Raw genomic sequence first — 17,659 nt, 5'->3', positions numbered from 1 at the left:
TTGGTTTTCTACTCATTATTTTTTCTACTTTAGCAATGTCATTGTATTTCCAGGCCACTATGGTGCAATGTTGACGGAGCAGTCATTAGCTCCCGCTCAGAAAGACTGAGCATTTAACCATCAGTCTGACATCAATACGCTGCAGCGTCTGTGGAACGCTGATAACAATGGCGACGAACGCGGCCCGAGTGACGGAGGTGCAATACCGTATTATAAACTTGATCTTCTCCATCTCTCATCTTCCCCCTTCTTCATGGCCAGATTTAGAGTTAGCCATTGGGCTGCTATTATAAAAATATGGCTTGACCTTTGAGGACCAGAGGTAGTTTAGATCAGAGGTGGTCTTTCACACAGCTGTTTGGACAGCCTGCTCTTCTCCCTGATATGAACATATGCCAGTCTCCCTAAATGTTCATAGTCACTCTATTATAAATCTTAAGTACAACAGTATAATTTTTATTATGCCCATAAAGGAAGCGCTAGCTGACATCATTTTTTTCATGAACAGTGAACTTTCGAAGCGAACTGCAATGGGTTACATAATTAATTGATGCTTTCTGTTAACCCACAGCTATATATTCCAGTCTGTTTCTCTCTTACTCTTCATTTTAACACTGGCTTTTTGGCATGTCTTTGATGAGACATTGGAGAAAGCTTACAAAATGGTACCCGCCCCCCGCTCGTCCGTCCGTCCGTCTCTGTGAATGCAGTGAGTGTAGCTGTTTCTGACCCATTGCTTGTCTCTACTTTAATGATGCTGAGGCCTCCATCAAAGTGGGGACCCCTATGGCTTCTGGAGGCCCCTGGGCTGAACAGAGCGTCGTTCCTTCCGTCTTCCCCTCACTGCTAAAGGCTTGTCTGAGAAATGAGAAAACGAATTTAAAACAAAATGAACACAAATACTCCATTCCAGAACGGCAGGCACACACTCTGTGTTCAGCTCGGAGTATCAAAAACAAAGATTGGTTTAAAAAGAGGAGTTCAAAAAGACTGGGCTCCTTTTATTTTTTATGCCGTTTTCTCGCTCTCAGCACAGAGAAGGGGATTACGCTGAAATGTGTGTGCACGTATGGATTGATATGTTACAGCCTACTGGACCGATGCGATGTGGGGAAAAGTCTATTGATTTCTTGCCAATACGGGAGCTCAAGGTGACGTTCGTTTCTACCCCTCGGACCCCCCCCCCCCCCAAAAAAAAAAAAATCAGGAGTGCCACGCTTGTTTTGCCAGTCGCCATGGCAACCGGGATCATCAGAGTCAGGGGAGGTCAGTTGCCGTAGCAGAGGGGAATCTTGGTTCAGAGAAATCAACAAACCCTCTCTCTCTCGCTCTGATCCTAATATATTTGAGAGTGCTGTACGTTGTGTGTTTGGTTAGCCCCTAACTGGACTGGAGCTCTCTTTCCTCTGTGTTGTTGTTGATGGATAGAGTTTGTTACAGCATTTCCAGAGGCACTGCCTCCACCTTTTTGGGTAGCAATACTAATACTATTCCACATCTTTTTATTGTGCACTGTAAGCTGCAGAGCTCACGAGTGGATGATTCTAAGTGTGTGGAAATTGGTAGCAGCCCACCTCTCCTCAGGTGATAATTGGCCTCTGATGCAATACTCACCTTGTGTAATTAATCTCCCCCACTGACACCGTCTCTCCACTGCTTGCTGTGGAACCAATAAGACCTTGCAAGTGTTCACCTGCTGATGTGTGATGAAATCCAGTGTTTACAATCCTATCAGAGACTAGGGGCTACACAGTGGGAACGAAGCATGTGACTCCACTATGCAGGGCTTGGCTCATTATATGTAAGCCTTGTTCACACCGCAGGCCTTAATGCTCAAATCAGTCATGTTTTTCAAATCCGTATTCCAAATGTATTGGAATACTGACTGTCCAAACAGCAAGTTACAAGTGACCACATCAGATTTGTGTGTTTGTAGCTGACATGGCTAATCTAGCTGTTAGTAATGGCAGTGTGTGTTGGCTGATTGGTGGTGGTGCTAGTGCCTACTGTCCCTCAGAAGTTATGTAGCAAGCTAAGGTGATAACACAACCTGCCAATGACATTCCCCAGTTGCTTTAAATGTTCAAAATCCTAGTGTAAGAACACTTTTAAAGCCTCAAAGGATAAGATGATCCAAATTTCAAAACAAGTTATTTTCGGCTAGCCACAGCAGTCAACTAGCTAGCCACAGCAGTCCACTAGCTAGCCACAGCAGTCCACTAGCTAGCCACAGCAGTCCACTAGCTAGCCACAGCAGTCCACTAGCTAGCCACAGCAGTCAACTAGCTAGCCACAGCAGTCCACAGCAGTCAACTAGCTAGCCACAGCAGTCAACTAGCTAGCCACAGCAGTCCATTAGCTAGCCACAGCAGTCAACTAACTAGCCGCAGCAGTGAACTAGCTAGCCACAGCAGTCAACTAGCTAGCCACAGCAGTCAACTAGCTAGCCGCAGCAGTCAACTAGCTAGCCGCAGCAGTCAACTAGCTAGCCACAGCAGTCAATTAGCTGTGCTAGCCACAGCAGTCAACTAGCTAGTCGCAGCAGTCAACTAGCTAGCCGCAGCAGTCAACTAGCTAGCCACAGCAGTCAACTAGCTAGCCACAGCAGTCAACTAGCTAGCTGCAGCAGTCAACTAGCTAGCCACAGCAGTCAACTAGCTGTGCTAGCCACAGCAGTCAACTAGCTAGTCGCAGCAGTCAACTAGCTAGCCGCAGCAGTCAACTAGCTAGCCACAGCAGTCAACTAGCTAGCCACAGCAGTCAACTAGCTAGCCAGCTGTTCAGCTTTCTAGCACATTCACTCATTTGTTTGTAAACAATTAACAAGCTAGTTTAGCTACCACCTGTTCTTGTCAAACTGTCAGCAGAGTAGCTAGCAAGAAACAAGATAGTCTAAAATCCAGGGGAAATAAATCAGATTTGACCATTCAGACACAAGTCGCATATCTGATTTCAATCCCCCGACTAAGGTGCTATAAAATGTGGTTTGAAATATCCGATTCCATGTGCGTTTTGGCTGTTCAGACTGCAGGAAAAATAACAGATTCGAACAAGGCTTTAGAATAGTATTTTACTTGATACTATAATCATTATATTCCAGCAAGACCCTATTTTCCAAAAACCTTTTGGAGATATCGGAATTCACTGGAGATATAATTTCCATTATTAATTTCTGTCTTAGATAAGGAATTGGAAAAATCCCTCCCAGCTGGGGACATGATAAGTAACCCAACAAACAGCGGGCCTCAAATATTGTGCTAATTTAACAACATGTCCTCCGTGTTCAATCAACACAAGACAATGAATCTGCTGCCTAACACCTCAACGACAGAGAGCGAGAGAGAGGGAGAAAGGAAGAGAGAGACAGACATATAGAGAGACAGACATATAGAGAGACAGAGAGATAGAGACAGAGAGACAGTGGGGTACAGAGAGGGAGAGACAAACAGACAGAGAGACATAGAGAGACAGAGAAAGACAGAGAGAAATAGAAAGCGAGAGATATGGGGGCCCCACCAAGAGAGACCAGTGTCACTTTATCCTGTGTCCACCGATAAACCCCAGGTGTTTCCATCCAAACCAAGGGCCTAGTCAGCCCGGGTGGTTGTTAACTTATTTTATGTTCTATCTGCTTTGTTTTCAAAAAAACTTATATTTTTTGACGCCTCGGAAAGGAAGCAGGCTTTGTTCTTGATCTGAGCTGTGACTCCCCTACGGTGGCTTTCATTTGACTCCCAGTGTGCGCCTTGTGTTAATTAGGTAAACGCTATATGTACGTCGCGATCCGGCCTGCCGTTCCAGCGCGCTCCGCCGCCATCGCCAACAAAGGGCCCACCAGCGGAGGCTAAGTTTGTGATTAAAGAAAAGGGGGCCTTTATCGCGAGGTGTAACAAAACGCATATAGCAAGGCTTTGAAGCTTATTTATGGGAGCGCCATCTAATCTCCCCTCCTGTGGCTGTGTAAGATATGTATGTATTATTCATACTGACGTATGGCGTGGACTTATGCAGATTCAGGGGGGAAAAGACAGAGAACAAAGGCAAAACTTTCTTTTTGACCAATTATTTTCCTTTCAAGTGATCTGTTGTGGTCAAAGTGTAAAAACAGGGTTTGATGTCGGGAGACTGATGTTGGCTTTGTCGCTGCTCTGTGCTGTAAGAGCTTGATTACACAGGATGACTCTACCAGACAACCAATGGTAAGAAACCTTATCTTGCAGGTGTGTCACTACGAATAGCAAGTATACATTTTGTTTTGTATTTTATGCCTTTGAGTATCTTATTGAAAGGGGAGCAGGAGCCAATGGGACCAGTTTCACATGCCCGTAAAAAGAAATCGATATATCATGATATAATATTTATACTGTGATATATTGACACATTATATATCGTGAAACAACCTACGGTACTCCGTGATCCAAACCAGACTGATGAGTTGATCTGAACTCAACCCAGAGTCACTCATTGAAGGGGTGTCGGATGGTGAGGAACCCCTCAGGGACAGCATCACTCTACAGTAGACAATCAAGACAACCACATATTGTCATAATGGCCAGTGGCATAACGTACAACACACCACCATCCTGTGCTAACAACACTCTGGCACTACTCCAGGTCTCTAAATAGGACTGGTAAGGTGGTAGGACAGTGGCTACAAATCCTACACCCAAACTAAGAGGCCTTTTGTTTTTTACATACAATAATTATTCAAATCAATAATGGATGAGGGAAGACATTAGCGAGAGAAATCTATTTACGATTTGAGCGGCAGACATGTGAATAGATGATGATGATCTCTCTCTCTCTCTCTCTCTCTCTCTCTCTCTCTCTCTCTCTCTCTCTCTCTCTCTCTCTCTCTCTCTCTCTCTCTCTCTCTCTCTCTCTCTCTCTCTCTCTCTCTCTCTCTCTCTCTCTCTCTCTCTCTCTCTCTCTCTCTCTCTCTCTCTCTCTCTCTCTCTCTCTCTCTCTGTCTGTGTGTTCTGGAAGTGACAGTTGAGGGGCACTTTACAAAAGTGTTGGCAGTGAAGGATCTCCTGTACCACAGACACAGAGCCTGTCAGTCAGCACAGAGCTGTCACCCTCTGCTGAGATACAAGGGACAGAGTGTGTGTGTGTGTGTGTGTGTGTGTACGAGTGTTTCAACGTGACAGGTCTGAATTAATGAGAGGTGGGTGTCATGGGTAGAGAAAGACATTGAGGAGTAGGGAGGAGTGCAGAGATGGAGGGAAGAGGGCTTTTGTAAAAATGCCCAGGATTGGGCTACCTTTAAAAAGCAGAGGTGGGGAAAAGGAGCCGGCCCAGTAGTAGACCCACAATGTAGTGCCTGTATTTCGCTCTTTCTTTTCTTTAGGTGGGCGTTGGTGGGGATTAAATTATCGTCCTAAATATGGCTGTTGTTGACGGTTGTCTTATCCACCTTCATTGAGCACAGATAGCGCGGTCAAATCTAGTCTCTTGTTTTTGCACCTACGTGTGTGTGTGCTGTGCGTGCATGTGTGTGCCAGTTTCTCTTGACTGAAGGAGAAAAACAGCCTGCGAGAGTCTATCAGCATGGCACCTGCTCCAGAACATTCTTGATGAAGCAAAGGTTGTCTTCATTAGAGGCATTAATATTCATGACGAATGGTAATTTTGACACAGAAAAGGTCTCGGTAACCTTTTCTGGTGCATTTTTTTTTCACTTCTCAAGGAAATTACAGTCCGGCAATGACTTAATTAATGCTTGGTTTCCTCGCCAGTCGTTTGAGGGCCTGTCACTTTGGGGCTGGAGTATCTGTCACGCAGACAGGATTGAGGGAGAGAATGAAAGAGGAGCATGCTGGGAAATCAGAGAGATAGAGGGGGGGGGGACAAGATTACGGGAATGCACTCAGTCAGAATTCTTCACGGGCTTATTTACCATTATATCCTCTGCTCTGTTTTCCTTTACCTTTCTCTATCTCTCTCTCTTCTTTCTTTCAGTCGTTCACCGTGCGCTGGCTGCGCAGTGTGTTATTGGTATATGGAGGTTGTCGCCCTGAAGGCCCGCCAGGCCTCACATCTCAGCCGGATGTTCATCAGAGTTGACAGGATGTGACTTTTCACTTTGCACTCGTCATTATCTCACAGATCATTGTGCAACCGGCGTTCGTTGCCTCAGAACGGGGCACTGTTACAAAATGTGCCAGTGTCAATGAGACACGTAGAGACTGCAGATCCAAACAAACTAAATAAATACACAGCACTTCCTTCGTCAATTAGATCATAGATAATGTTGATTGACTTGTTGTCGTTTTTGATTCTGATAGCTTTCTTGGAATATCTGTAAACACACACACGCACGCACACACACACACGCGTACACATGCACAAGCAATGTACTCAATCCGCCTCATCTAGACAGTAAAATATTTGAACATATGGCAGCACTTCTTTTATCATGTCCCATAAAAATAGTAATTTGCCAGAACCCCTGTAGCACAACATGGAGGCAATGAAAAGTGCCTGTGTGTTTTACTGATAATGTAGAGATGACAGATAGTTCCATACTGGGAGGTTTTGGTTGACTCTGGATACAGATGTAATAAATTGCACTGCGAGTGGGGCAGAGAGAGAGGGAGGGAGAGAGAGAGGGGCGGAGGGGGAAAAAGAAAGGAGAGGGAAAGAGAGAGAGAGAGAGAGAATGAGAATGAAAGAAAGCAAAAAATAGAGGGGCGGGAGAAGAAAGGAGAGGAGGAGAGAGAGCAAGAGAGGGAACAGAACGAGACAGAAAGGGACAGAGAGGGAGGGATAGACTCGCCCTCTCAACATCTCTCTATCCCTACAAAAAAGCGTTGCTCGTCGGTTGGTGAGCAGTCATTATACTGCTCTGAAAATGTGGGATTAATTAGGCTGGTTAGAGAAAGGCAACCCTGTCTCATTACTGCCTCACTAGCCCTCCTCAAAGATATCACCACTCAGACAGCCACATCGCTAATACCAGCAGACAAAGTCTTCTCGTTTTCGCCTTATCATCTTATTTAAGGACACTTAAAAGAGGGCCCCAAAGGTGTGCCACCACACTACAGGCACTCTTCATTGCCACCAGTGACCGCTTTAAATCAGGCCCACTCCTCTCACCTGCTTCAAGAGATGCAGATATTCAAATAAAATAGGTGTTGAAGAAGAAAGCCATTTCTCTTTTAGATTAGTGTTAAACGAGAGAAAGGGAGAGCGGTGAGAGTGCCGCAAGAGAGAGGTGCAGTAATTAGTCTATGGAGAGGAGCTATACTGTCGTTGTGTTGATTTTGTGCTTAGTCCTCAATCTTTAAAACGAGTGGCAGAACGTTCCCTTGCAGCTGTGGAGCTTTCTTCAGTTCAAAGTTCAATTTCTTTGTCGTGAGACTTGTTTGAATAAAATACATTTAAGATTTTATTTGGTAATATTACAGAGTCAATTAAAATATTACTAGACAAAATGTGTAAGAAAAAGGGGCTTTACTTCATCACGTTGTTTTATTATCCGTTTACAGCTATTTTAATGATACTTTTCAGTGTTTTTATGGCAGCACTTTAGTTAATGCTCAGACTTGTACTTTTTGTTATCATATCTTGAACTTTTTTTAAAGATCTTTGTCCATTTTACATGCCCATCGATGCAGTAGTTGTAGATACTTTTAAAGATTATAATACGGGTTTTAAACACCTCAACGGAACGTATAGGAAATCACACTACAAACTATCACCCTTATGCACTTAAGGAAATCATGAATATCAGGGATATATTGGAACTAGTGGATATATGGAGGCTTAAATATCCTGACCATGGCAGAGGCTCAATCAAGCTAGTCTTGACTACTTTCTTATGTCATTCTCGCTGGCACCAGGTTTTAAAATGTTGATAGGGGAACAGAATGCGGTCGGAGCATCAAATAATTGGAATATACATTCATCTTACAGAGTTTCCACGTGGGCGAGAATATTGGAAATTTAATCAAAGCCTATTGGATGACAACTGGTTTTTAACCAGGACAGAATCATTTACAACATAATATAGGTACAGCAGATCCCCTTATTGTATGGGACACTTTTAAATGTGCCTTTAGAGGCCCTTTGTATTTATTAAGAATCTACATTAGATCCCCAGCAACATTAAGGAAGTTATATACAATTAAAAATATTACAACATTACATTTCATAACACTTCACCCAATACATTTAATGTGTTCCCTCAGGCCACTACTCCACTGTCACATATTTACAATGCAACATCCACGTGTACGTGTGTGTAGAGTGCCTGTCTTATCATGTGTGTGTGTGTGTCTCTTCACAGTCCCCACTGTTCCACAGCATGTATTTTTATGAGTTTTTTTCAATCTGATTCTACTGCTTGCCACAGTTACCTGATGTGGAACAGAGTTCCATGTAGCCATGGCTCTATGTAGGACTGTGCGCTCTATGCAGGACGTGAGGATTGCGAAGCGACCTCTGGTATTATGTCTTGTGGGGTATGTATGGATGCCTGAGCTGTGTGCTAGTAGTTTAAACAGACAGCTCGGTGTATTCCGCACTTCTTACAAAAACAAGTAGTGATGAAGTCAATCTCACCTCCACTTTGAGCCATGAGAGATTGACATGCAATCATGGGCATTAATATGGAGGGTCCCATTAATGTTAGCTCTCCGTGTACATTTAAGGGCCAGCCGTGCTGCCCTGTTCTGAGCCAATTGTAATTTGTGGCACCTGACCACATGACTGAACAGTTGTCCAGGTGCGACAAAACTAGAGCCTGTAGGACCTGCCTTGTTGATAGTGCTTCTAAGAAGGTAGCTACTGTTGTATCAACATGTTTTAACCATGACAATTTACAATCCAGGGTTACTCCTAGCAGTTTAGTCACCTCAACTTGCTCAATTTCCACATAATTTATTACAAGATTTACTTGAGGTTTAGGGTTTAGTGGATTATTTGTTCCAAATACAATGCTTATAGTTTTAGAAATATTTAGGACACATTTACTCCTTGCCATCCATTCTGAAATAACTGCAGCTCTTTATTAAGTGTTGCAGTGATTTCACTCGTTGTGGTAGCTGACGTGTATAGTGTTGAGTCATCGCAAACATAGACACACTGGCTTTACTCAAGGTCAGTGGCATGTCATCAGTAAAGATAGAAAAAAGTAAGGGGCCTAGACAGTTGCCCTGTGGAATTCCTAATTCTTCCTGGATTATGTTGGAGAGGCTTCCATTAAAGAACACCCTCTGGGGAAAGGGGGATACCTAGTCAGTTGTACAACTGAATGCATTTAACTGAAATGTGTCTTTGGCATTTGACCCAACCCCTCTGAATCAGAGAGGTGCGGGGGGCTGCCATAATCAACATCCACGTCTTCGGGGCACCGGGGCAGAATTACATATTTTTAGCTTGTCAGCTCCGGGATTCGATCCAGCAACCTTTCGGATACTGGCCCAATGCTAAAGTTTGTTTACAGTAAAGTAGCATTGCATCTGGTCAAACAATTTTTTCCCCAAAGTTTACTAACGGTTGGTAACGGGCTGATTGGTCAGCTATTTGAGCCAGTAAAGGGGGCTTTACTATTCTTGGGTAGTGGAATTACTTTGGCTTCCCTCCAGGCCTGAGGGCACACACTTTCTAGTAGGCTTAGCTTGAAGATATGGCAAATAGGAGTGGCAATATCATCTGCTACTATCCTCAATAATTTTCCATCCAAGTTGTCAGATCCTGGTAGCTTGTCATTGTTGAAAGACAACAAAAACACTTAGACAATGCTTGTCTAGCATAATTTGATCAGTTATACTTGGATGTGAAGTGTCAGCATTTGTTGCCTGCATGTCATGCCTAAATTTGCTAATCTTGTTGATAAAAAAAATCATTAAAGTATTGGCAATATCAGTTGGTTTTGTGATGAATGAGCCATCTGATTCAATGAATGATGGTGCTGAGTTTGTCTTTTTGCCCCAAATTTTGTTGAAGTAGCACCAAAGCGTTTTACTATCATTCTTTATGTAATTTATCTTTGTTTCATATTATAGTTTTGTCTTTTTATTCAGTTTTGTCACCAGATTTCTCTATTTACAGTACGTTCGCCAAGTGGTTGTGCAACCAACCTCAATCATAAAGTTTTATAATTCCTCGTCAATCCACGGGGATTTAACAGCATGCTTATTAGTAACAGAAATAAGCAATTGCATAAATGTGTCAAGTGCAGCTGTTAAGGTTTTCTTGTGTCGAAGGAGAGGAGGACCAAAATGCAGCGTGGTTATTTCGATTAATCTTTAATAAAAATAATGACGAACAATACAAAAACAATAAACGTAACGTGAAAAACCGAAACAGCCCTATCTGGTGCAAACAAACACAGAGACAGGAACAATCACCCACGAAACACTCAAAGAATATGGCTGCCTAAATATGGTTCCCAATCAGAGACAACGATAAACACCTGCCTCTGATTGAGAACCACTCTAGGCAACCATAGACTTACCTAGACAACTCTACTATACCACAATCCCATACCCTACAAAAACCCCAAGACAAAACACACCACATAAATAAACCCATGTCACACCCTGGCCTGACCAAAATAATAAAGAAAACACAAAATACTAAGACCAGGGCGTGACAGCAGCGTCTGGTTGCTCCTCATTATATGCTGACCACACCGCTCACGTTACGTGCGCGAGCATTGCAAAAATAAATGTACACATACATGTTATTCAATCATTTCATCCAAGCTGCTCGGGTGCGTCAACGAGCGTCTGCGTAGCCAGGTGCAAAAATATAACTTTTTTTTACTGGGACGCTTAGCAGAAGTAGACATGTTATTTAAGTTAGTGTAGGGTGAGCTGCACACAGTGGACTTCCTGCTAGGACACACCGCCTCAATGGAAATTGAGAACATTTTTTTTGAAAATTGTGTTAAATAATAATAATAATGCAATAATGCAAAATAGTTGAGGATATTTTCGATGTACCAATTCCATGGCACATGGTTTATGAACTGATACACAAAACAACGCTGGATTTAAAAAAAAATTGTTTTTCAATTTAAAGTATTATGAACATTTCTTGCAACCAATAGTAAGTTATAAAAATGGGGGATACAACCATCCCAGCTGTGCAGATGTTGCTGTGAAGAGACAGAATCATTAGATCATTCTATTTCGGACGCAGGTTCAGGAATGGCTGAAGAATTGCAACATTTACCTGGAGCTGACTCTGCAAATAGCACTGCTGGGTGATTTAAAAAAAAGTCATAGTCAATCGATCAATAACTAAATAATATTCATAGCAAAAATGTTTCTTTAATTTATAATCTGTAGAAACTATGAGAATAGTTTCAAGTAGAAACTATGAGAACGTTTCAGAACTTTTGTGAAACATCACAGCACAGTGATATGGCAAATAGAAATCAAAACTGGATGGTGTTCAGAGATACACTACAGGACCAAAGGTATGTGGACACCTGCTCAAATCAAATCCAATTTTATTTGTCACATACACATGGTTAGCAGATGTTAATCGAGTGTAGCGAAATGCTTGTGCTTCTAGTTCCGACCATGCAGTAATATCTAACAAGTCATCTAACAACTTCACAACAACTACCTTATACACACAAGTGTAAAGGAATGAATAAGAATATGTACATTAAAAATATATGGATGAGCGATGGCCGAACGGCATAGGCAAGTATAGAGTACAGTATATACATACGAGATGAGTAATGTAGGGTATGTAAACATTCTATAAAGTGGCACTGTTTAAAGTGGCTAGTGATACATTTATTACATCCAATCTCATTCCAAAATCATGGGCATTAATATGGAGGATCCCACCTTTGCTGCTATAACAGCCTCCACCCTCCTGGGAAGACATTCCTCTACATGTTGGAGAGTTGCTGCGGGGGCTTGCTTCCATTCAGCCACGAGCATTAGTGAGGTCGGGCACTGATGATGGGCGAATAGGCCTGGCTCACAGTCAGCGTTCCAAGTCATCCCAACGTTGTTTGATGGGTTGAGGTCAGGGTTCTGTGCAAGCCAGTCAAGTTCTTCCGCACCAATCTCGAAAAACATTTCTGTATGGACCTCGCTTTTGTGCACGGGGGCATTGTCATGCTAATACAGGAAAGGGCCTTCTCCAAACTGTTGCCACAAAGTTGGAAGCACAGAATCGTCTAGAACGTCACTGTATGCTGTAGCGTTAAGATTTTCCTTCACTGGAACTAAGAGGCCTAGCCCGAACCATGAAAAACAGACCCAGACCATTATTCCTCAACCTCCAAACTACTGTTGGTATTATGCAATCAGGGAGGTAGCGTTCTCCTGGCATTCACTAAATCCAGATTCTGGCATTCATGGAAACCCATTTCATGAATCTCCCGACGAACATTTATTGTGCTTCCAGAGGCAGTTTGGAGCGTTGCAAGCGAAGACATGCAATTCTTCTCGCATTGCGCTTCAGCACTCGGCCGTCCTGTTCTGTGAGCTTGTGCGGCTGAGTCGTTGTTGCTCCTAGACTTTTCCACTTCACAACAACAGCACTTACAGTTGGCCGGTGCAGCTGCCACGTTGAAAGTCACTGAGCTCTTCAGTAAGGCCATTCTACTGCCAATGTTTGTCTATGGAGATTGCATGGCTGTGTGCTCGATTGTATACACCTGTCATCAAAAGGTGTGGCTGAAATAGTCAAATCCACTCATTTGAAAGGGTGTCCACACAAACTTGGTATATATAGTGTAGATGAGTGGAGCTGAATGGTGGGACTAGATAACTGATGTAAAATATACTGTGTCCGTAAAATGTACATAGGTTCAGAACTGGCAAATAGAATGGCAAATAGAAATCAAAACTGGATGGTCTTCAGAGATAGATGGGAGGGGTTTAGTTTGAGTAGCTGAAGGATGGGACTAAAAACAAACTAAAGATAACTATTGTAAAATATACTGTTGTCATAAAATGTATATAGTATGTATAAGCTGGAAGTAGAAGCCTAAGTGTGGCTGTCCATTAGTTTACTCCAATTACGGGAGGGGTGGTAGGGTTACGGGAAAATAATACAGGAAAAAATATTTAAATATATTAGGAATGTTGCAGACAATTACATTGATGGAAGCCACAATCTATCTGCAATATTAAAGCTGATCTTTCCCCTAAAATAAATAAAATAAAACTTTTTTAAGTGTTATTAATTAAAGTGTGTTGTGTTCTGAAGTCCCCTTTGTGTTTCACGAGGTTAGACCAAGGTCAAGGGTCAGGGCACAACCTATAATGAGGAAATGGTTGGGTTAGCAGTGTAGCCTATGTATGACGCTTCGGTGTGACCCCCAATGTCCCCTGTAGTTCACAATCCAGCAATATCATTCCTCCTAAGTGCAACCGACAAAAGATAAACAATTGCATTAAGTCATTCTAGAGCCTACAGGTATCATGGGCGTAGACACAACAACACGCTAATTGCTCAGGTAATGTGATTATACTTCTCGTCAGGTTTGAGTGATTTCTAACAGACATGTTTTTCAGCTTGAGTACATGTTGCTTTTAGCACACTAATTGTGTGCGTGCGTGTGTGTGCCTTTGTGTGTTGCATATGTAAGCTACACGTTGTGAGCCATCCAAGATATCACTCCCCCAAAAATTCTCCACAGGTGCGTTCCTCACAAATAGAAACAGCGTGGTTATGTGGTGCCCAGCTCTGGCATATATAAGCATTGTGAGACTCTCACCTTGACAGAGCCCAACTTAGTAGCACCTAATTACCTGTAGCACTCTGCAAATACACATCTTGTCACTCTTCATTCACACACTCAACTCAATTAAGTAATACATTATGTTCGCTGCATGCTTCTTTCAAGTAAACATTTCAATGGTTCTTTACATAATTGATTTGTCAATTAAAAGTACTGCATCTCTCTGGCTGACGCTATTCTGGGTGACTTGACAGGAGTACGGAGGAGTTTGTTTGTGTTCTCAAAAGGAGATAGAAGGCTCCCCTCGACGTCCGGAAAGAATAGGCCTGAGCATGGCGCGCTCAGATTCTCTGAGCCTCAGCACTTTGATGACCAGTCGTTTCGGGATGCGAGGTGATTTGTAGCTCAGCGATTCTGTGCGGGTCGCTGCTCAGACAAATCCTATCGGTGTGGAGAATACTTTTGATTGACAATTCAACCCTTCATAGAGCCATTGAAATGTTTACGTGGAAGACGCGTGTAGCGGACATCATTTCTAACTGAAATCAACGTATTACTTAACTAGGCCCGAGCTCATCTCCTTGGTGTGGTCTCTATAGTGACCTGAAAGAGGAGGACTATGGGGTTTGTAGTCTGATGCATGCAGTTACTAAGTCCTGGAGTCAGAGCCCTCCACGTGCACGATGTACGTTTTAGGATGCAGGACTGAAATGTACGTAAGCTTTAAGCCTCATCCCTTCGAGAGTCAATTGTCAGCCCTGAGGGTGTCCTAAAATGTACACCGTACACCTGACCCCCAGAGCAGCTGCCTACCACATAAGGCTAAGGTCACTGGATGTTTTTCCACTGGGATCTCTCCTGGGCACATACACTGATGCCTGAGGACTCGGCTACCAGCCACGCCCGGCTGAGGCAAGACCTTCTCTCTGTCTCTGAGGGTTGAAGCAATGTTTCATACATGTTGCCGTCATCCACCGTTGGGAGTAGAAAGACTGTGTCAATACTTATTTTTGTATTCCTGAACGTTAGCGGAGCAAGGTCAGTCACAGTACGATCCAGAATGTGACATCACCCGAAATGGATCTGGGTCCGTCCATCAGTTTCCTATGTGTGGAGGCTTCTGCATAAGGCTCCTGTCGTACAGCTCAGATGTAACATGCTAGTATTCAGCGACAGATTAGAGTCATGCGCCATTTTCCCATTCTTTCTATTTTTTTTGCCTGCGTGTTAGATAAAGAGTCCCTTTTACGTTTGACACATCTTCACGTTTAACTCATGGCCTTGCTTCAATCACACTTCCGTTATCAAGGCCTCGGCGGAGTGCAAGGTGACACTGACGTCATTGTTGAAAGTGTACTCTTGTAACGTGACTTGGTGAAGGTTGAATGGGTTGTGTGTTTCTCGGCCGATATTTACCAATGGACTGATGCAACACCACAGTGGGGGGGGGGGGGGGTGGATTCTCTTTAGAAATGTGGAGACAAAGGAGAGCATTGTGATGTGGCTGACAAACTCGACAGAATCCTAATGGACGTAAACACAAAGACAGGCACATAAGCCTGGAAAACACCAGTGGTATTATTGGGGTCTATATGTTTGTCAATAGCCCTAACTTGAAGGGTAGGAGTGGGCCGTGGGGGGTGCTTAGGTGGTGGGTTCGCGTTGGGGTAGAAGGTGGGGTGTGTTTGTGTGCAGGGGGGTTGTAACGAGATACTAAAACTGATTACAGGGCAGAGCCGTGGCCTTGGGGAGCGAGGCGCAGCGGCGAGCGGAGGACTGGCTTAACTCGGAGTGATGTCATTGGCGTTTAAGATGCAGAGGACCGGCCTCTCCCCCCCCCCCCCCCCCCCCCCTTTCCCGTGGCTGTCGGCGAGCAGGGAGACTCTGGCAGACTGTTGTGTTTGTCTTAGACGTCGACCCACTGCACTTGACACTGAACAGAGCCGTGGAACACTGCGGCTCGCGGAACACAGGGTAAATGCAACAACTGCGAGCCCAGAGCCTGATGGGTAAAGATCTAAGATAATTCCCAAATGGAACCCTATTCCCTTTATAGTGCACTACTTTGTGCAATGGTCAAAAGTACTGCATTATAAGGGAATAAGGTGCCATTTGCAACGCAGCCCTAGTGAGACAAGGGGTGGTGATCCATTGCTCATATCCTAGTAAGGAAACACTTTCCCTTTAAGAAATTGAATAAATATTAATGACAATAAAAGTGGTTGCTATCGTGGGATTTGTTTTTAATCAGTTCAATAAGTATCAACAAAAGGCTGAAATCACGAGGTGCCTAAGCTGGCCTGCCACACACACACACACCACCAGGCCTGGGTGGGGGGAGAGGGGAAATGCGAGGGGACTGACATGGGACGCAGAGGGGTGGTGGATGGGCAGTTCAGGATCCATGTGGGTAATCAGGATGGCATGACACGGGCGCCTCTCTTACAACCATGTCATCTACAAATGTATGGAACCATTAGCATAGCACATTTTACAATTATGACTCCTAAGACATCGTTCATAATTAAAGAGAATTTGCAAAAAAGCTGACAAAGTTTATTCCTGTTTGCCTATCGTTTTATTTTATGTATTGTGTACATTACATTCAAACACACACACAAACACACATCTTTCTCCCTCATACTGTATATACACACACACATGCTGAGATACACACACTGACACACACACACACACACAGGGACGGGGGCTAATTATTGCAGCTCATGCGTAACTGATACCATCTCTTCTTTTCCTCCCCCCTGCATGTCTAATGGTTTTGACAGTAAATGAAGAGAGCCTGGAGGGGGGCATTTCCCATGTGACACATTTAAAAAATGCCAACAAACGTGACACAGGCGTGTGCATCTACTCACATGAGCGTTGTCAGCCAGTTGAGCTCTGAAACAGAGTGTGCAGTTACTTAGCAGTGAGAGTGGTGTGGTTCTTCAGGTTAATAGCTGTGTGAGCTCCAGTGGTCTCCCCGTCTCTCAGAGTGTCTCTGCTCTCATTGTGGGGTAAGGATCTCTTGAGGGCCCCCTCTCTAAATCTGACATCCATTCTCCTCTCGCTCACCTGCAGCTGTGAGCGCTACAGCCAAGGGCCCCTCGCAATCTGTCCCTCTTCCTCCTCTTTTCTCTGCCCGCCTCTTCATCTCACTCTCGCCATCTCTCCCATCCATCTCTCTCTCTCTCCACGCAGGTGTCTGGCTCTTGCCTTTCTCTGAAGCAACCCCCCCCCCCCCGCCCCCCCTCGCGCGCTCCCCCCCACACTCACAATTAAAAGCTTTAAATTTGACTCCCTTTGAAAAAACATGGGAAACTTCTCTCCATCATCAGGAAAAGTCCTTTCATCCCTACACTCCCTTTTATTTTCTCTCTCTTCTCTCTTTAAAAAAAAAAGTGTCTCTTTTTCTTTTCTTTTCACCCCACGTTCCCTCCCTTCTTCTACACCTATCTATAGTCCGGCAGACGCTGTCCCATTTGTACTCTCCCCCATGACATTCCTACGGGGGATTGCTTAAGGATTCAGGAGCCACAACGCTCATGGATCACACTGACACTTGGTCAGCATCAGCAGATTATGAACTATGGGCGCCTGACACACCGCCATTGTTCCTCCATCTAAATATGAACAATAAGGCCCATCCAACGCCGACGCTGACAGCTTATTCGCTCTTATCACTCCTGTGGAGCCGCCCGGCATGATCTGTACCCCCCCCCCCCCCACCTCAGCTGAGCCGCAGGGCAGGAATGGGGGGGGCTGGAGGGGAAGGGTGAGAGGGAGGTGGGGGTAGAGGCAGGTTGGCGGGAGCTCCCTCCTTCCCTGGGCCTATACTTGCTTGGTGTCTCTGTGCCTCATCTCTGTCACTGACTCTCCGATCACCGCTCGCTCTACCTGCCTGTAATGAGACCAGCTGAATACACACGGCAGTACACCTTTTTGAGGACGGTGAAGAGTTTTATGAGGATGAATAGGAGTGGGAAGGAGGGGAAA

This window comes from Oncorhynchus mykiss, chromosome 3, assembly GCF_013265735.2.
Source record: "Oncorhynchus mykiss isolate Arlee chromosome 3, USDA_OmykA_1.1, whole genome shotgun sequence".
NCBI classification, from domain to species: Eukaryota; Metazoa; Chordata; class Actinopteri; order Salmoniformes; family Salmonidae; genus Oncorhynchus; species Oncorhynchus mykiss.
Note: the sequence above shows the minus strand (reverse complement) of the source record.